Here is a 21,591-nt window from a genome sequence, read left to right as displayed (position 1 = left end):
CTCTCCAGCGGGCAGCAACATTGCATAACTCGATACGCGCCAAACAATCATCGGAGATCTAGCATGCATTGAGTGGAAAATTTCCAATTCTAAACGAACCAATTTTCTAGTTTTTCTCTACTTTCCGCAAGGATTTTCCTGATGTACTATAGCCTAAAAAATCCGCATAAACGACACCCTTCGAACAAAAAAAATCATTTGAAGATCGGCCCACGCATACCAGAGAACATTAGCAACACACACTTTTTTCGCTATTATTTTATATATATATATATATATATATATATATATATATATATATATATATATATATATATATATATATATATATATATATATATATATATATATATATATATATATATATATAGATTTTCAGACCATCCATGCTTTATGCAGTACCAATTTGGTCGAGTTGTTGTTCCACCAGGAAGAAAACGCTTCAAAGAATTCAGAATAAAATTCTGAAAATGATTTTGAAGCGTCCTCCCTGGTTTAGTACAAATGAGTTACACAGACTCACAAACATAGAACCATTAGATGTAATGTCACATAATATTATAAGCAAATTCCGACAAAAATCGATGCAATCTTCAATTGAATCGATTCGCTCTCTGTATTAGTTAGTAAGTTAGTATATAAGTTCCTTTTCCCCATTACACAATACAAGTAGGTTTAGAATTTTCCCTACACAAAAATCTCAGAACTGCGGAAGCAAATTATGTCCCCATGGTAATAACCAAATCATGTATATAATAGGGCTGAAAAGTCACAACTTGTGGCAGAGCACCCAATTTAAATCTTAATAATTTAATTTTAACTCATATTCCAATAAATAGTTATTTTGAAAAAACCTTTGCTTTTATGACTAATTTTATATACAATAATAAAGAAAGATCCATTCAATGTTCGGTTACTGATGACTCGGCAATTCATAATTCAATCCTGATCGCTTTTGCCGAATTAACAGTAAAATTTCTGATGACTAGTTCGGCAATAATTGACAGTTAATAAATTCAGGATTGCCAAGATTTTCAGTAATTATACATTTTGCCGAGACGATTACCGAACACTCGGCTGTGCAAATTTCGGCATTTTTTTGCCGAGATTCAGTAATAAAATTTAAGTGTGTATATTATTTAAAATTTTCTGAACTCAAACTTCCCAAAAGTAAGGCTAGAGTAAAAAGGATAAATTTAATATACAAAAGCCTATGCTAAATTTGAGCAAAATCAAAATATACAAAAACAAAATTTAAAAAACAACTGTCATTTGCGGTGGAATTGAACGTATAGAACAAAAGAAGTTATTTTAAATGAAAGTGTGGAATGAAATTTACTCGTACGCGAGTGACTGCATTATCCATACTGAATAATAAATTCTAGAATAGAACACTTCCAATTTTATGCGTGAGCCATAAAAAAAAAAACAAACAACAAACTAATATTTCAACACGTCAGAAGCTAGGTTCAACATAACTTCTCAGGTTTAATTCTCTTCCTTTTCCCTAAATGAACCCAAATTTAGATACTTCCCACTTCGGTTCGCCCAATCCTCCACACTGGAAACCTGTGAGTGTGTGTGTGGTCTATAGCAAACGGAAATGTATCTAATGCCTAGTGAAAAGTATAATCCCAGTGGAAAAAAAATGATTAATTAGCATTCAGTGAGCGATAATTCTCATCCTGACAGTTTCCTAGCAAAATTTTCCTGGTTCCACCCCCACCCAACTGCCGATGTGTACTTGAGCAGATCTTTTCCGGAAGTGCTTCACCTCAAACCGACTTGTTATTTCCGACAAATCCGCTCCATAAGAATGACGGAAGCGATTCAACATTGTTGGCACAATACTGACGTAAAATAGGTTTATTTTGATGTTGGAATGATATCAGATAGGAAAGCTGCTCACAGCGCATTAGCGGGAGCTTTGGTAACCACTTGTAGGTTTGTTCTGAGCTTACTCAAAGATATTGTTTTTTTTTAAACAATATCAGAAAACAGATGGATTCTCTTTCGGAAGTAAACCTACCAAATTAGGTAATAATTTATTCTATCATGTATGAGCACTACAAAAATTGGAGAAATTTTTTTTGTCGACAATCGCTTTTAGGGTTAAAATAAAGGCCATGGACAGTCCGTTTCCGTTTCATGTATGATACAACCATAAACCACTTTCGGCATCGGATGTAATAACAAAGAACAATTTTCTCAAACATAATTGATAATTAACAAATTTAATAAACAAACGGTAGCCATCCCAGTGCCTGACGCTGTTTTTCATCTACCATAGGAAAAATCTGCACAGCCCTCGTTGACAATGATGTCTTATGCTGACTCTTACCGAATGTAAACTTGCTTCTCATCAACAGAAAAAAAAACTGGTTACTATGATGACTATGGTATGACCAAATCAAACCATTTTCTATAGTGAGAAGTAGAGTGCCTATAACCAGAGTGTCGACTTCTCATCCGTAAGGTTGGCAACAATTCAAAACATTCCATTAGCTTTACATTGAATTGACAGGTCGTTTACTCGTTTGGAACTGGTAGCCAGGGCCGGTGAAACATGTAAAACTCAGGTGGGTAATTTTTCATACCGGAAGACCCACTATTTTAAAGTACACTAAAACCTCAATTTACGCGAATTTGATTTACCCGACTTTTTTCACGCGTTTTATTCGAAATAACGCGATTTTTTATTTAATTTACGCGATGATATAGTAAAAAAACGTTTTTGCATAAAGATGGAAATTTCAATTTATATAATTACAAAACAATCTAACATGCTTCAGGAATTTGAAAATTATGAAATGTACATTAATGAATTGTTTAATTTCAAAAAATCTAAATAAGAGCGTGGGCATCCAAGAATTATCTGGAAAACAAATATTGTATCACTATCTTTACGTTTCGTCTTAATTCTCTCATTGTATATAATCGCTTTTATACAACTATTAAGTGCGGTTTGTACTCGTAGTACTATTTACAGAAAATTGACATACTGTGATAAGATCTGTAGAAGAACTTGCTTATTCAAAACCTCCTCGGAAAAGGCCTCAAGGTTTACCAACGTAACCGATGATCCAACCGAAAACTTCCTGGAGTTTAGGCCTTAAGATCTACCAGTGTAACAAAGTGCATTAACAAACTTATCGTTCTCGGTCTGCTGAATGCTCGTATTGATCTTAAGATCTGTTTTCACTGAAGTTCTTGGACGACTGGGAACCTACCTGGAACAGCTATAAATAGACAAGTAAGCAATATGCAGCTCTAAAAGTTTGAACTACAAACAAAAAAGGCATTAGTCGTTGTAGTTCTTGCTGTGAAACAGTGTAGTCCCTAACAGATCGGCTGAAAAGTTCGTATCGTTTCTATGAGAGGGCGCCACTAGAATTAAATCCATACCATTTTCAGTTAGTACCAACCTTCAAAAGATACGTGTATAAATTTGACAGCTGTCTGATTATTAGTTTGTGAGATATTGCATTTTGAGTGAAGCTACTTTTGTTATTGTGAAAAAAAAGGAAAAAAAGGAATTTCGTGTGTTGATGAAACACTACTTTTTGATGAAAAAAAGTACCGCCGATACCAAAAAATGGCTTGATGAGTGTTATCCAGACTCTGCACCGGGCGAAGCAACAATTCGTAAGAGGTTTGCAAAATTTCGTACTGGTCATATGAGCACCGAAGACGACGAACGCAGTGGACGTCCAAAAGAGGCTGTTACCGATGAAAACGTGAAAAAAATCCACAAAATGATTTTCAATGACCGTAAAGTGAAGTTGATCGAGATAACTGACACCCTAAAGATATCAAAGGAACGTGTTGGACATATTATTCACGAATATTTGGATATGAGAAAGCTTTGTGCAAAATGGGTGCCGCGTGAGCTCACAATCGATCAAAAACAACAACGAAAAACCATGCTGAAATTGAACGAATTGGGCTTCGAATTGCTACCTCATCCACCGTATTCTCCAGATTTGGCCCCCAGTGACTTTTTCCTGTTCTCAGACCTCAAGAGAATGCTCGCTGGTAAAAAATTTAGAAGCAATGAAGAGGTAATCGCTGAAACTGAGGCCTAGTTTGAGGCAAAGGACAAATCGTACTACAAAAATGGTATCAAAAAGTTGGAAGATCGCTATAATCGCTGTATCGCCTCTGATGGCAATTATGTTGAATAATAAAAACGAATTTTGGCAAAAAATGTGTGTTTCTATTAAACGATACGAGCTTTTCAGCCGAACTGTTAAGGACAATACTCCAAGTAGTGGATCTAGGAACATCTCTTAAACATTTCCATAGCCTCAGAACATACTCAGAAGGTCCTCAGGCGCTAAAGCATTGGACGTAGTAGGATTGTTCATGTTATTTACACTAAAATCAAATGAAATTTGAAAAACCTTTTTTTACCCGAAAAATTTGAAATTACGCGATGTTTTTTTTAATTTACGCAAAATTTTATTTACGCACCCCTGGCTCTGCGCGTAAGTGTACTACTTTATTCTAACAGAAATTATATTTATCCCTTAAAAGGGCACGGTCGTTTTTTCCTTAATGTTTTGTTTCTATAAAACATTGCATGTAACGAAGGACTACCTAGATAGTTTCAATACAAAGGCAGCAGGCTTTCGTGATCCGTTTTAACTTATTCGTGTCTGCGAATTTTCGAAATTATTTCTTTGAGAATTTTCCAGGTCATCCAGAATTTCCTCGAATACAAAGAAACAACCGATCTTCAATCAAAATGTGGCGCGAGTCGAACGGCGCATAAATCAAATCCATGAACAGTCCAGCCGCTGATGTATACAACGCATTGATCAATAAGTCGCGGGACTGACCCAGAGATGACGTTTGTGATGTCGAACTAATCTCATTTTTCGACAGTACCAACCTTCAGAGAACATGTGGCAAAATTTTCACATCAATAGCATCACAAACACTGAATATAAGACGTTACCTATAAGCGGCGTTACTAATTCATTTATGAAAAATGGAAATAACGATAAAACATTGATAAAACCGTGTATTGATAAAACATAGTTTTTTAAAGAGAAAAAATCAGCGCAAACCCAGCACTAGCTTGAGTAGTATTTCCCCCACTCGGATCCATTAAAAAATAAAGGCTTGTGGTGTTCTGATTTTGAACGTGGCCAAATGAAACAGTCAACCGGAAAAAATTAAGCAATTTTTCATAAAGTTCATTAGATTAGATGTGTTGAGATGGTTAGCACATAAACTGGAAGTTCTTTTACGATCTTGTACGAAAATCTGAGCATAAAAAAGATATTTTCCAAATGGATGCCGCATTCGCTCACAAAGCGCTCACATTGTATGAAGCAATGGACGAAACATGGATACACTATTTTTATCCGGAGTCATACCAGTAGTTGAACTATCATGGCGTCTGTTTTTCAAATGCTCGAGATATCATTAACATCGACTACCTTGAGCTAGAAAGTACCTTCAAAAGTGATCATTACATTGATTTATTGATGCGTTTGAAGTGCGAAATCGTAAAAAAACGGCCTCATAAGATGAACCAAAAAATCACCGTTAACCAAGACAATGCATCGTGACATAATATTAAACGAATTGGGCTGCAATCTGTTTCCTCACCCACCTTATTCACAATAACCTAGGGGCTGCTTGTCCTTTACTGATCAGAAAACGACACGCAAGTGAAAAATATTTGGCTCGAACGAGACAGTCATCACTACAACTGAAGTCAATATTCAGGTCATTGACAAATAATTCTATAAGGATGGAATCTATTCGATACAGAATCTTGCTTTGTATGAATAATTTTATTAAATGCGAACGCACTCATTGAAACCCAGAAATCTTATGAAAACCGTGTAAAGACGAAACTGACTTATTTGCTAAAGGAACCCATGACAATGATTTTCGTTCCCAACTGAAGGTCCAATCACCAATTATCTGAAATATGCGTAGAAATATTTCCAAACAATCAAAAGATTTTGAGTGATTTTATTTATGTGAAAGTATAGAAGCTGAGACGAGACAAGTACTGCTAAAGCTCGGCTGGAAGGGGAAAGTTGAGTTACTAAAAGATTTCTGCTTGCTCAAATGATCCTTGTCAAGTCTCATCTTAATAAATATATTGTTAAAAAAATCACATCCTTGCTCTACCTTGAGAACTAGCATTCTATAATTTGGATTTTATTTATTATTCCGAATTACAATAATAATATTCTTATTGATATGAATAATACTAATATTACCGTTGTTTTTCGCTCGAAATTTCAGGTGGGTAATTACCCACCTTTGGAATTTTCGGGTGGTTAGTATTACCCACCGTACCCACCTCTTTTACCGGCCCTGCTGGTAGCTGTCATTCCAAACGAACTGCTGTCGTCACTCTGATTATAGTCACTCTAGTGAGAAGAGAACAGCTATTTTTAGAGTGAAAACCCCAAGAAAAACACAAACACATTCTGTCCGTTCTTTTTATATCTGAATTAAATTACAGCTTTATAATTTAGCATTCGTCAGGAGATTTCCCGTTTCGTGTAGAGCAGTAGATCACTTTCCTGAACATGTCAAAGTGAACGGATCAGGGATTGTAATATTTATTTTCATCCGACATGCACTTTCAACGTGACTTCTGTGACCAGAAGGTAATCATTTCAAGATGATTACATCTTTTCCCTGACTGCTTATATCACCTTGATCCCGACAAGTTCATCTGCAACGGTGGGGAAAAAATAACACCGTCCACCTCATCTGATGATAAATTAAGCTCATCGGAGATATTTTCTACCGTCGTTCCTCCCCCACACAGACAGCGCAGATCCCGGTCACGAACGGAGGCATCTTTATAAACAACTGTTTTAAATTATGCGTCAAGATATAATCCTATACTTAAACTCTGATGTGACTCACCTTCGCTCGCTCCGAAGGAAGGTAGTGTTGGATCACGGTCCCACGCAGTACAGCGGTGCCGACCAAAAACAACAAAAAAAAACAGAACCGTTTCACATTCAATCCGCTCCAAATGCGGAATTTTTATCAAAACAGAACGTTTTTAGTTTCCCAAGCTTCGCACTTGAAAAGAGATTATCGATTGGAATCGAGTCGACAACTGACAGTTGTCCCAGTTTGCAGCTGCGAAATTCGAGAAACTTGGTGAAATTCCGGCAAAGTCAGTCAGTGCTCATTAGTATTTTCCGGCCTGTTTAGCTGCATTCCTGCGCTTGGCTCCTACAGATGTACTCACCTACTCGGTCCAATTCATACAGACCGTCCACAGAGCATACACGGAAAATCGCCCGGTCCGAAAATTGCGATATTGCAGTTGTTGTTTTACGCCTTGGTTTCTGTTCCAACTGAAGCTGGTATGTCTGATGATTTTTCCATTATAGTGAAGGTAAAAAAAATTCTGATTTCGAATGCAGTCAGATGACAGAGAACGGAAACAGCAAATGCGACATTTCCTCTCCTCAAATCAATCATATTTTCATAGATATTCCCAAGAAATTCTTCAGAAAGCATTCCTCTGATATTTGAATACGACCAAGACGACTTATATCTGCTTAGTTGAGTTTTACTTTTTCAAATTGTAAATAGTTTTGAGCCAGATTTGAAAAAAAAATTTAACACACTTGACCGTGTAGTTCCGGGACCTAAGATCGGATCCGGATGAAATTCAATAACAGTCTATGAAACCTCAAGTTTGGATTTGTGAAAATCGGTCTTTGAAAAAAATAATTGAGCTTGTGTTTTGAGTGTTCAACTATTATTTCTGAAACATATCGAAATTGGTTGGTTTGGTCAGCATCTGACATAACCTCAAGATGGAAACTATTTAGAACCGAATTCAGATGATTCTTTTTTTGTTTTTTTTCTGCATATTCGCTTTAAATATCGGTTTAAGACTTTAAAAACACTAGTCCCTGTAAATCAAAAATCAAAAATCTGATCCGCAGAAAAATTAATAGCAGTCCATCAATCTTTAACAGTTTTCATTTGAGCCTAAGTTTGTGAAAATCGATGCAAACATCTTTGAGAAAAATGAGTGACATTATTTGAAACGTGCATACAGATAAACTTGACAAACTGAGTTGAATTGTATATGAAGTGATTTAACTTTCACCAGTTGATATTCGAAAAGATTGCATAACCTTTCTACATAAGAATAGCCTTGCCATTCATGAAAACGATATTTTCGATAAAACTTCTTACTGAGAAATTTGTATCGGAAAAATATCCTTCTACGGAACAGCTTTTTTTGGTATGTCTTTTGGCTTTTGACGGAATGACTTTCGACAAAACGGTTTTTTTTTTGAAAAATTGCACTTGATTTTCTTCGAAACTACGATAGATTATCTGTGAAATCAGTTTTTAACGAAACGGCTTTTTGCTAAGTGACTTTCACAAATAATGACCTTGACTATTTCGGACAAGATATTTTTGGTGAAATTGTTCACCGAAAAACAGGCTTTACCACACGGCATTATGTAAATGCCATTTTTATACGTAATTTAAAGAAGTGAGTTTTGAAAAAGTTACCTTCGATAAAATGTGAAAATCATTTAGTTTTTTGAAAAGGATTTCCGGAAAAATCACATTTTTGGTAAATATGTTTTTGGCGAAAGCAGCGTCTACTTTCTGCGAAATGGCTTTTCTCGGATCGACTTTCATTAAAATGTCCTTGTCTTTGAGTGAAATGGTGTAATTTGGAGAAAACTTTTTTGACTGAAATTTCGGAAAAATTATCTTAACGAATAACAAACTCAATTGATACGAACAAACAAACAAACAAACAAACAAACAAACAAACAAACAAACAAACAAACAAACAAACAAACAAACAAACAAACAAACAAACAAACAAACAAACAAACAAACAAACAAACAAACAAACAAACAAACAAACAAACAAACAAACAAACAAACAAACAAACAAACAAACAAACAAACAAACAAACAAACAAACAAACAAACAAACAAACAAACAAACAAACAAACAAACAAACAAACAAACAAACAAACAAACAAACAAACAAACAAACAAACAAACAAACAAACAAACAAACAAACAAACAAACAAACAAACAAACAAACAAACAAACAAACAAACAAACAAACAAACAAACAAACAAACAAACAAACAAACAAACAAACAAACAAACAAACAAACAAACAAACAAACAAACAAACAAACAAACAAACAAACAAACAAACAAACAAACAAACAAACAAACAAACAAACAAACAAACAAACAAACAAACAAACAAACAAACAAACAAACAAACAAACAAACAAACAAACAAACAAACAAACAAACAAACAAACAAACAAACAAACAAACAAACAAACAAACAAACAAACAAACAAACAAACAAACAAACAAACAAACAAACAAACAAACAAACAAACAAACAAACAAACAAACAAACAAACAAACAAACAAACAAACAAACAAACAAACAAACAAACAAACAAACAAACAAACAAACAAACAAACAAACAAACAAACAAACAAACAAACAAACAATCAAACAAACAAACAAACAAACTCAAACACAAACATTTCATTTTTTGAATCGTCGTTCTAAATAACAGTTAGGGATTTTCAATACACTAGTTTCTGTGATTCCGGAACATGTAATTTGTGAACGTTTTCGAGAGATTGAGGTGATTTTAATTTTCGTTTCTAAGAAATGTAGTATGTTTTAAGAACTTCCCGATACTTTCCTGAGCTGAACTAACTTGGATCTTGTATAGCCTATGCCAGGCGCGTATACGGGGAGTGTTTTAGGGGTTCAAACCCCTTCCGAAATGTTCATGTAATTTAGAAATGAATAATTTGCAGCGGAAGACTTTATAACAAAAATTCAAGTGCTAATATACATTATTTTCATTCGTAAGAAAATTGACCAATATGTTCTGAGAAGGCGCCTGGCCTAAGTAAATATATTTGGTCATCAACTATCCAGACGCGCCTAATTGAAGAATTACTTGGTAAAAAGCTCAAACTGAAATTTGTATATGTATCAGCCTGTAATTTCGGAACCGGAAGTCGCATCTGGATAAAACACGACAAAAATCTATGAAATTGTAAGACCTTTCATTAGAGTTTAAGTATGCGAAAATTGGTCGAGCGGTCTCTGAGAAAATCGAGTGCAGTTTTTTTTCATTACTTGGCACGTTTTACCCCGTTACTCTGGAACCAAAACTCGGATCTGAAAACGAGTGTATATACAAATATAACAGATCGGCTGAAAAGTTCGTATCGTTTCTATGAGAGGGCGCCACTAGAATTAAATCCATACCATTTTCAGTTAGTATCAACCTTCGAAAGATACGTGTATAAATTTGACAGCTGTCTGATTATTAGTTTGTGAGATATTGCATTTTGAGTGAAGCTACTTTTGTTATTGTGAAAAAAAATGGAAAAAAAGGAATTTCGTGTGTTGATGAAACACTACTTTTTGATGAAAAAAAGTGCCGTCGATACCAAAAACTGGCTTGATGAGTGTTATCCAGACTCTGCACCGGGCGAAGCAACAATTCCTAAGTGGTTTGTAAAATTTCGTACAGGTCATATGAGCACCGAAGACGATGAACGCAGTGGACGTCCAAAAGAGGCTGTTACCGATGAAAACGTGAAAAAAATCCACAAAATGATTTTCAATGACCGTAAAGTGAAGTTGATCGAGATAGCTGACACCCTAAAGATATCAAAGGAACGTGTTGGACATATTATTCACGAATATTTGGATATGAGAAAGCTTTGTGCAAAATGGGTGCCGCGTGAGCTCACAATCGATCAAAAACAACAACGAATTGATGATTCTAAGCAGTGTTTGGAGCTGTTATATCGAAATAAAACCGATTTTTTTCGTCGATATATAACAATGGACGAAACATGGCTCCATCACTTCACTCCGGAGTCCAATCGACAATCAGCACGCGATGAACCGAGCCCAAAACGTGGAAAGACTCAACAGTCGGCCGGTAAGTTTTGTTTCATCAAGACAATGCACCGTGTCACAAGTCGATGAAAACCATGCTGAAATTGAACGAATTGGGCTCCCTCATCCACCGTATTCTCCAGATTTGGCCCCAGTGACTTTTTCCTGTTCTCAGACCTCAAGAGAATGCTCGCTGGTAAAAAATTTAGAAGCAATGAAGAGGTAATCACTGAAACTGAGGCCTATTTTGAGGCAAAGGACAAATCAAAATGGTATCGAAAAGTTGGAAGATCGCTATAATCGCTGTATCGCCTCTGATGGCAATTATGTTGAATAATAAAAACGAATTTTGGCAAAAAAATGTGTGTTTCTATTAAACGATACGAACTTTTCAGCCGAACTGTTATACGCACAGATGAGTTCTGATCTCAACAAACTGAGATGAACGGTGTAGGAAAATTGGCACTCGGGGTCTCGTTCGTTCAAAAAACGATTTCCACAGCGATTGCATAGCCTTTCTTTATGAGAAAGGCAAAACGTTGTTTTTTATATCATCATATAAAAATATAAGCAGCTTTTAGTAAAATTGCGTTTTTCAAACGATGTATTTCACTAGAATTTTAAAGCTAAAATGGTTTTGGTTCATTGAAACTTTTCGAAATAATCGAAAAAAAATTGAAAATCAACCCCAATGCCAATTTCTATTCTTTTGTCTGGCAGCGGATTACAGAAAAACGATTTTTCCATATGTGTTGTATAAGCTTTAGGACTCAGGGAGGTGTTAAGTCAGAGCAAATCGCATGCCCAGGTCGCCGCATCTAATCGACCAGCCCAGCCTAAATGAAATGTTTGCATCAGATGGATTCAAACATAACAGAAAGAATTTCGATCCCTAGAAAAGTTACAAGCAATCGACGCGTAGATGGGAATCGGATGCCTTGAAGCACTTGTGTTATATCTAAAAGTATTTAAGGAATTTATTAACATCTTTATTGCAATATTATATGAAAAATTTTTGTTGGCTTCAAAAAAAAAAATATCACCTCTATTTTTGCGACGACTATTAAAAATTTTTAAAATTAAACTGTCAAAATGTAAGTTATTTTTCTTCACTTTTGCAAATTTTTGAAAATAAAGAAATTAAGCATCAGAGAATGTGGTTTTAAAAATTTATTTACGAGTGGAATCTTGCTAATAATGTTTCAAAAAGAATGCTCTGAGGATACACAATCGGGTTACACTATGGCCCGCGCTGCGTTGAATATAACAAGAGATACTCATAATTAGGTTCTGCTTTTTCTTGTCCAGAGAAAATTTGGAAAAGGTGCCCTATGGTAAAGTGCACGGAAAGACCGAAAGCAACATTTTGGCGAACAAATTAGTTGATTTTCTGATTTTGGAAAGTTATTTTTTAGAACAACTAAAAAAATTTTACTTTTGCTAATTTTTTAATTCTCATTCCCTTAATAATGAGAAAATGTTAGTTGAACTCACCAATTCAACCTGCTGTCATTTCTTAGCAAAGACACACTCCATTTCCATTCAACTAATTTTTTAGTTGAATTAGAAAAATAAAATGTTGTTTTCAACCAGCATAAATGGTTAAATTGGCTTCAGCTATCTGCAGCTGTTTGGCGCACTGTCACAGGAAAAATCTTTAACACTGTAATGACTACTAGTCACTAGATGGCACACTATTACCGAAAAGAATTTTGCCGTCGCAGTTTGTCTTTTCTATATTGGCAGATATAAATACGATTGCGACTTCCCATGTTATATTTACGGAAAAAAGACAAACAAGAAACAGAAACTTTTTTTTTCATAAATTTTATAAATCGACTCTCTCACTGCGAAAACTTTGAGCACTCGGAAAGCAAAACCCGAATACAAATAGTACTCTGGAAGGCGTAGCTCTAGCAAAAGATACCATGAAATAACAAGAAACCACAGAGAAGAGCAACCGCCCACTACGATTTTTCTACAGAAACTGTGAAAAATCTTATTTTCTTGATCCAAAACTATGTTTTGAACCTATATTTCTTTTTGTTTCGATACAGCCTTCAACGGAAAAAAAAACTACAACCAGTTGCAATATAGGTTGGAAGATACAACGAATTTCGTTTGACTTATACAATTAGAGTGAAACATTCGAAACTCAGTTCACTGTTTCACGTAAAAACATTATTACGCACAATCGCATCAAATGCGCACAAGTTCTGAATAAATAAACTTTCCACTAAGAGTTTACGGAACATTTGCACATCGGATTAGAAATTTAAATATGAATATATCGTAACGTATGCAAAAAACATCAAAATAACTTGCAAGCAGTTTCAAGAAGATTGTTTTGCTTTGACACTTCTCATGAGGTTTTGGCTAATAAACTTGTTAATAAAACCAATTCCGTTTTTGATTTCCTTATGCTGTCTTTCAGCAGTGATGGTGACGGCTGAATAGAGTTAAATTTTCTGATTTCAATCACAAAATTAGTTGCCAATTAGAATATCGTATTTTATTGAAATTTTGCTGGTTTGTATCCAGGATATTACCAAACTAAGAACATTTTCTAAAAACAAAACGTTTTTTCAGCAAAGTAAATTCTTAGTTTCAACCAATTCAATAGTTATTTTGGAAATTTTGTTGATAAAATCAACTAATTCGAAAACAGTAATACAAACTAGGCGCAGAGCTAATTTCGATCGTTGAGTAAAGGAAAAATTCATTCAAACGATTGAGCTTCCATTTGCGTGTCTGTCATTGCTCGGTTGAAGTGAAGGCAAACAAACAATCGTTTAGTTTTAACGAAATTGTCACCGATCAAATTCAGAAAAACAACTATTATTTTTATTAGTTTTGCAATACCGAGCCTATCCGTGTACTCGAAAAGTAGTACGATCTCAAATGAGAGATGTCAACGTTCTGACGAATGATTTACGGTATGTGCTTTTACTTTTTAATGCGGCGGATACGCAGAAGGTCTTCGGAATGAAATTGCACTGCTCTGCCGATTGGATAGTTATGAATTGTGACAAATTGAGTTCCAGACTAAGCCAGTAAGTAAGTCAGCCTGAGTACCAACGAAAAACATCATTTCATCGCACAGTCATTTCAATGAAAAATATTCGTAATCCACCAGGAATGTCGTCCACGACACACAAGACTGGTTCCAAAAGCGCCAGCAGCAGAGAAAATAGATTTGATAGGAAAAATCCCACGAACGAACCGCCGTCGTCGCGTGCGTTCCGAGTTCTCTATTCCCGTTGCGTTGCGTTCATTCGGGGACAGTCAGTCGGCGAAGCGCACAAATAACGCAAAACACGAGAGCGACACGGGAACACTTTTTCTATCACCACCACGAAGACCGTGGCCGCTAAAATAGTCGAAATACCAGCAAATGAAAAAGTAGAATACATCACACCTGAGCCGGGCGCGTATGAAGAAGAGAAACCAAGAGTTTTTCCGTGCATATCCCGAAAACCGTGCCTCAGTTCAGTGCCAAGATTCGCGTTTTATGCACATACGCCGTGGGGTCGCGTCGGAGCAATTTGCGTATCGCCTAGTGCCTTTGAATGTCCAAGAAATTCTGCCTTTGAAAACGCGTTAGTGGTCGATAGTTCGTGGTGATTTATTTCCGAGTGACAGGTGCTTCCCGATCAGTGACCAAAATTGCATCGCTGGAAGATAAAGGTGTGAGTGACAGGAAAATCGGCTCCCGGCGGATTGTTCCGGTCGATTTGTGAACCCCATTAACACTTTCCACGTAAAACCAATTACAATCATGCCATAGTTAAAGCAGCAGTTTCACCCGAAGCACCCAAATCAAAGTAAAGTGAAACTCATTCGAATGGAATAAATAAATTAACCAAACGACACAAATTGAGCAATTTACCAAATGAAATTACTTCCTTTTGCGCGATGACCAGCAGAGATATGTGATTAACGTGCATTCCGTTACTGATTTGCGATCCAATTTGGATTTGGGACACGAAAAAAAAACATGGGCAGGAAAAAATGCACCTCAAAAAAATTAAATACTCCTGTCAGGGTGGTTCACAGTTCGGCCGTGGGCTGCGCTGCAACTGGGTTCCGGGAAAACCCTTCACCCTCTCTCATCCAGAATCAGCGGTCGAATAAAAAAAATAACGATGCACAAAATTCTCCCAAGTGGTGAACACATTTTTTTTTTGTTTTCATCAGTCACCACGGTAACGCAAAAGAAATAATTAAACGAACCAAGGCTGTGTGCATCCGCTTATTAACGAACCAAAACTTACTTTAAAGTCCACCAGACTTTCACTTTGGACCTTTAAGTACTACTACGATTACTATGTACTAGCAGTTAATGATTTAATTATACACGTCAAACAGGGCACAACAACAATTATGAAATACTACCTTGGTTGCTGCGACTGCTGCGGGCTACATTGGGAAAAAAATTACACCGTGCGATAATTTGTGGCTTCCAAAGTTGCATTTTCATTCCAACTGGAAACGGGAACGAACAAAGTAAAAACAGCAAATAATATGTACAATAAACGGCCAACATGAAACTTTTTTTTATTCTTTTGCACGGAAAATTATCACGTTCCGCGTAGGCAAATTGGCAAAAGTCCCCGGCCACCGGAACAACAACAACGAAAACCCATTTCGTTAGCTTCTGACAGCTTCTGGAATCTAATAATGAGATTTTGCCGTTCGATGCATTTCAAATCACCTTCAACCAAGTAGGCCGGTTTTTCCAAGGGATTTCTTCAATTTGACATTCGGCGAACAGCGATGCCAACCCTACGGATTTATCCGTAGATCTACGGATTTTTGTCTTTTCTACGGATCTGCGGATGAACCTTTAAAAATCTACGGATTTTTCATTACTTTAAAAAATTCATTTTTTCCAAGATATGTACGTAAAATTCTTGAATATTGTCGCATCATTTATTCAGATTTTTTTGTATGTCTAAATATAAAAACTATCAAACATCTACCGGCACTGAGTAATCATTTTAAGGAAGCCTGTCTTTATCGCTTGGCATTCCAAGCTGATGATTTAACGCAGTTATCACGGCAAGCTCGTCTCAATGGAGCATGTACGAGAATAATTAGACTTGGAGTCAAATCTACGGATTTGACCTCAGGAAAAAGTGGCATCACTGTCTGCAAATAACAATTTGTTTGAGATCAGTTCCTAGGAAATGTCAATTCACTAGTGTCGTTTTCGCTTGCTGCCAAACCTAACCCAGTTCCCACTCTAGCTGCTGTCAAACCGTTTATTTGAAACCAGTTTTGAACCCAGTTTCAACGTTGTTGAACTGAAAATCGAGTCAGTTTTTATAACCCCCTTTGTTAAGTGCGAAATCAACACAGTTTCGTGAAAAGTGTTGTGTCAGTTTCAGTTTTCTCAAGCAAAAACGACATAAATCAGCGTTTTTAAATTAAATCGGCAGTGTCGGGACTGGTTGTGGGCTGCCAGGCCGAAGCTCCATCGACAACTTTGAAGGATTCCAATCTTTTCAACAAAAGACGCTTAAATATCGATCAGTATAAAACGGAAACTAGAGTTGAGATAGAGAAGAAGAAAAAGAAATTTCTCTCAGACAGGATTCGAACATTTAAACCTATATTCCTATATTCTATACTAGCTGAATTACCCGGCGTTGCTCGGAAATGTTTCGTGAAGGGAAGGCCGAAAAAAATTCTCGAAGTTTTCGTTCGAAGTTTGCTTAGTGAAATACTCTGATTGTAGTAAAACATAATTTAGACAGCAACCCGATTGAAGAATACTTCGTTCATGTTCGGATTGCGAATGATCAGTGTCCCATCTCAGATTCCACTATAATTATAATTTTCACGGTATTCTCGATAAACCGGGTCAGTTTTATATTTGAACCCTGTTGTTAGCAACATTTAAAACACCTTTCTCTTTATAAATACCTTCTTAGTAAACTCCGAGTTTCATATGTAACACATGGAGATCAAAGCAGAGTCTACCCGAGCGTTCCGTGTCATTTGTGTCGGTACGACCACGTTTAAACTCGGCGAACCACCGAGAAATCGTTGCTTTTGATGGACAAGAGTCCGGATAACATTTTTCAATCCATTGTTTCGCTTGCACGGTGTTTTTACCCATTAAAAAACAATGTTTTATCAAAACACGAAACTCGGTTTTTTCCATTTTTTAAACAAACTGCAAAACGACTTTACTCCAACCTCGATAACTCAGCTGTTTCTGGTCGGATCGACTTAAAATTTTGACCCGTTTCAAGCAAAGATTAGTACTCTATAAAGACGTGGTTACTGGTTTACTACGAGCGCCATCTCTGCTTTAGTCTCGGGACTTATTGATCCATGTGTTATGTGTGCAACAGCTAGTTGATTTACATCTCATGCACTATTTCTATTAAACAAATCAAACGGGCGGAAAGATCATGTTATACTAAACACTGACTTTACTGACAATTATATGATGTTATTTCGGGAAAACATGTTTAAATGTGAAGTTTCTAAATATGAAATAACGCAAAAGTAAAACATGTTATTTCGCTTAAAACATGAAATCAGAGTTAAAACTTGTTTTAACTCATAGTGTGAACATAGTATTAAAGTGGTTATGATTTGTCGCAATCTAAGTTTCTCGCTTGTGTTTTCAACCCTAAGCTTCGGTGTCAATTTTTGGTTTTTTTACCACGTGTACGAAATCGAATACAACACGCTTTGTGTTTCGTTCGTAGGGGCGGTGTTTCGTTTTTTTTTTCTTCCGTACCAGCGCATGTAAGCGTGAGGCGCTTCATATGAAAGTTTCAAATTTTTCATACTCAAACGGCGGTCTCTTGAATACACACCTGTAACCGCCTCGATTGCTCGGTCTACTCAAAGCTAGGTTTCTTTCTTTAGTTAGGTCCGAACGAGCGGTATCGAGGTCAGACAGCACACGAATCAAATCGATGTGGCGAAGCCGCATTAGATATTTTTTCACTTAGTAAACGGATAATACCACATACATTTACCTGGTAGATAATAGGTGTATCTTTGATGCTTAGTGGCTAATTGTCAACAAGTTTCCATGGGAACTCCGCTCTAAAGTTCATGAATCAATTTTTATTCAAGAGTACAAGAATCAATATTTATTCAAGAAGTACAACTGTAGGTCAACAAAACGGGCGTTAACGTATTATCATTCATTTGTGTTTATTTTCAATCAATTCCAATTATAATATTAAGAGAATTGCAGGAATCGGCGAAATGACCCTTTCGGCGAAATGTCATTCGGTGAAACGGTTTTCGGCGAAATGACCCTGATCTCTCTGAGATGGCTGAACCGATTTTAACAAAATTACATTCAAATAAAGAGTTTTATGATCCCTTTGCTTGCTATTAAAACTTCATCTTTATCCTACTTCTGGTTCCGGAATTACAATGTGCAAATCTGTGAGAAAATGTTCACTCAATTTGCTCAGAAGTTTCTCAACAGATTTTCACAAACTATGATGCAAATGAAAGGTCTTTAAGTTCTCTAAAAAAATTTCCGAACAAGTAATGCAGATCCGACTTTCGATTGCGGTATTACGGCGCGATAGGTGAAACACTTTCAATTTCAGGAATATCTTCTCACAAGTGATGGCGAAACTAGAAGCAAATTTTTAGAAAACCTGCTGATAAATTCATCTGGTTAGCCGATATTGTTTGTTGGTGGATATATAAATCAACTTTAAGACTACCGTTTCCGCTTCAAAACGCACCGGTAATAGTGAAGGAAAGCTAAAAAATAGGAACTCACTTCGATTTCAAAGCGGTGGTTAAACCGATTTCCACAAATCATAATTCAAATTACAGCTCTCATCATCTTAAAAGATACTCTGCACTTCCATCTAGATCCGACTTCCGGCTTCGAAATTATATGACGATGAGTGTCAAAACTTTCAAACCGTCTCACAAAATGACGATGCAAAACCGGTACGCATCGGCACGTACTGGTACAGAGGAGGAAAACACCACCGCCTTTGCACCGTTCGCAGCGTGCTTTGTTCAATTTCGTTGTCACATTTTAATCTATATTTTTCAGATGAAAAATCGATAAACCGATAAACGGGATCAAAATTCTGTATTGAAAATCTGTTCATGAAAAGAATACATTAAAGTGCATGAAATGAAAAAGTTAATAAATTGAATCTGAGAATGACAGCCTTTATTGTAATGTATTAGGTGTACAACTTTGCTTCCGCCGTTTTTTTTTCCAAAATTTAAAGCTTTGTTGCAAAAAAGTGCATACAGATGTATTATTCAAAGTATTGTCCGTCAACTTTCTCCCATCTTTCCGGAAATTTTCGGATCCCGGCTTGAAAAAAGGAGTCATTTTTTGACGCTATCCATGAAGCAATCCATTTTTCCTACTCTTCGAAGGATTGAAAATGTTGATCTGCCAGGCCGTGTGCCATCGAACGGAATAGGTGGAAGTCAGAAGGGGCGACATCTGGGAAATACGGCGAGTGGGGCAAGACTTCCCATTTCAGCGTTTCCAGGTACTTTTTGACCACTTTTGCGACGTGAGGCCGAGCATTGTCGTGTTGGAGGATGACTTTGTCATGTCGCTCTTGAAATTTTGGCCGCTTTTCTTTTAGCGCACGACTATGGCGCATCAGTTGCGTTCGGTAGCGATCTCCTGTGATGGTTTCACTCGGTTTTAAGAGCTTCTAGTAAATCACACCGAGCTGATCCCATCAAATACAAATCATAACCTTGGCGCCGTGAATATTCGGTTTTGGCTTCGACTAAGTAGCATACCCGGGCTTTCCCGGGTGCTCACATACAAAAAGACGGCGCTCGATGTCCCTCGGTTGCAACTCGTACGGCACCCAGTTTCCTTCTTTCTGAATCATGTCCAGGACCTTGAGACGTTTTGAAATGGATTGCTGGCTCACTCTAAACGATTCAGCAAGCTCTTCTTGGGTTTGGCACGAATCTTCGTCAAGCAATGCTTCTAGTTGTTCATCTTTGAAGGTTTTTCCTCTTCCACCACCATGTTTGTCTTCCACATCGAAATCACCATTTTTAAAACGTTGAAACCACTCCCGACACGTTTTTTTACTCAGAGCAGCATCACCGTAAGTTTTTGAGAGCATTCGATGCGCTTCAGTTGCATTTTTTTTCGAATTGGGCACATTAACAGACATTTTCGAGCGTGAATAATACGAAAACAAGTTAGGCACTGTACACACTCACTTTAAAGGCATTATCATTTATGTATTCTAACCAGCCTCAGCCGGTACAGCCACCTATCGGAAAACGGCGGAAGCAAAGTTGTACACCTGATAATTGGTCTGTGTCTGAGTGTGAATATATGTATACACGTTATTGAATTTCAAACCATCACTTAGTTTGACGATGTAAAATAAAGAGTAATGCTTATTAACTTCACATAACTTTTCATAAATTGTAAAAGGTTGTGTTAGTTTGTACCCAAAGAGATTTTCTAATTTTATTCTAGATTGAAAACAAAATTTCCTGACAGAATCTTCTAGTGATAGTTTTGAAAATATGAGAAAGGTATCATTACATCACAAAACAGGTTTTTTCCTCTACCATCACCTCGATACTAAATGAAATACGGAAATTCAGCGCGCACGATCTTGTGTCACTAATTCCAGGTCGTTGTTAGCGAAATACTACCCCATGACCTGTTTTCGTAATGGTAAAATGCCAAATCCAACCAAAATAAAACGAAACGGCACTTTTTTTGTGTGAGTAGAAGTAACTTTTGCATATAAGTTTTCCGACCACGATGCAAATGTCGCTGCTCAAGTTGAAGAATCATACGAAATATTCTTTCGGGAACTTCGATTAATACTCTTCAAGTACAGCTTCCGAAATCGTGTTAAAGCACAAATATTAATGAAAGCTGAACCGAGAACTGATCCTCGTCCAATTAACCCATAATACGCTGGCACTCGACATATATTTTGCGCTAATAATAAGTCCAAGTGTAAATGCTACGAACAATTTCTCAAAGATCACAGATAAATGTTGTATAAGACGTCAGTTGATTCAACTGCGCGAGAAACTGACCGCAGTTAATTGGGTGTTAATTTAATAAAACGTGGCATCTGTTCAAATCATATTACAAATCATCATTCAGTTATGTACAGGTTAGGTGCCATCATCCGTCTCATTACTTGAAAGTACGATCTATTTTCAGTTTGACTCGTTACGACGTTAACTTTCTATCAGTATTCAACGTTAAACAATGTTACTAATGTTACTAATCTCCTTTCATGTATAAATGCTATAAATGCACGCTAAATACTTCAATTTTACCCATCTAACCAGTAGACCGACGAATCAAAGAAATGAAAAAAAAACCTAAAGAGTTGAACCACCGATTCAGACCCACAACAAAATGGGCTGCATAATTGTGACTGACAAAGAATTGGCTATTCTGGAAAACAATGGTGGAAACATATAATTACGCAATTCAACGGTGAATGGTACAGAAAGTCAACTCGTGGTTCTTCTTCAAACGAAATGTAATAATAACGTCTGAGTAGGAAAAAGGATAAAACTCTTTGAAAGTCGTACGAGAAATGTGCTTTACACCCAATGCAACGGAAACACAAAAAAACATCTCGTCGCACATCACCAGTGTTTGTAAGATGAAAACGT

The 21,591-nt window shown here is 36.5% G+C and overlaps 1 protein-coding gene across 1 annotated transcript in view; it reads left to right on the top strand.

The window, feature by feature from the left end:
• The window catches only part of LOC131434357 (uncharacterized), a 289,695-nt gene that overhangs the window by 76,604 nt on the left and 191,500 nt on the right, over positions 1–21,591 (top strand). The gene's annotated exons all lie outside the window — the stretch shown is intronic.

The sequence above is a fragment of the Malaya genurostris genome, chromosome 3 (genome assembly GCF_030247185.1).
Source record: "Malaya genurostris strain Urasoe2022 chromosome 3, Malgen_1.1, whole genome shotgun sequence".
In the NCBI taxonomy this organism is placed as follows: domain Eukaryota; kingdom Metazoa; phylum Arthropoda; class Insecta; order Diptera; family Culicidae; genus Malaya; species Malaya genurostris.
This window is presented reverse-complemented; position numbering and strand designations above follow the sequence as displayed.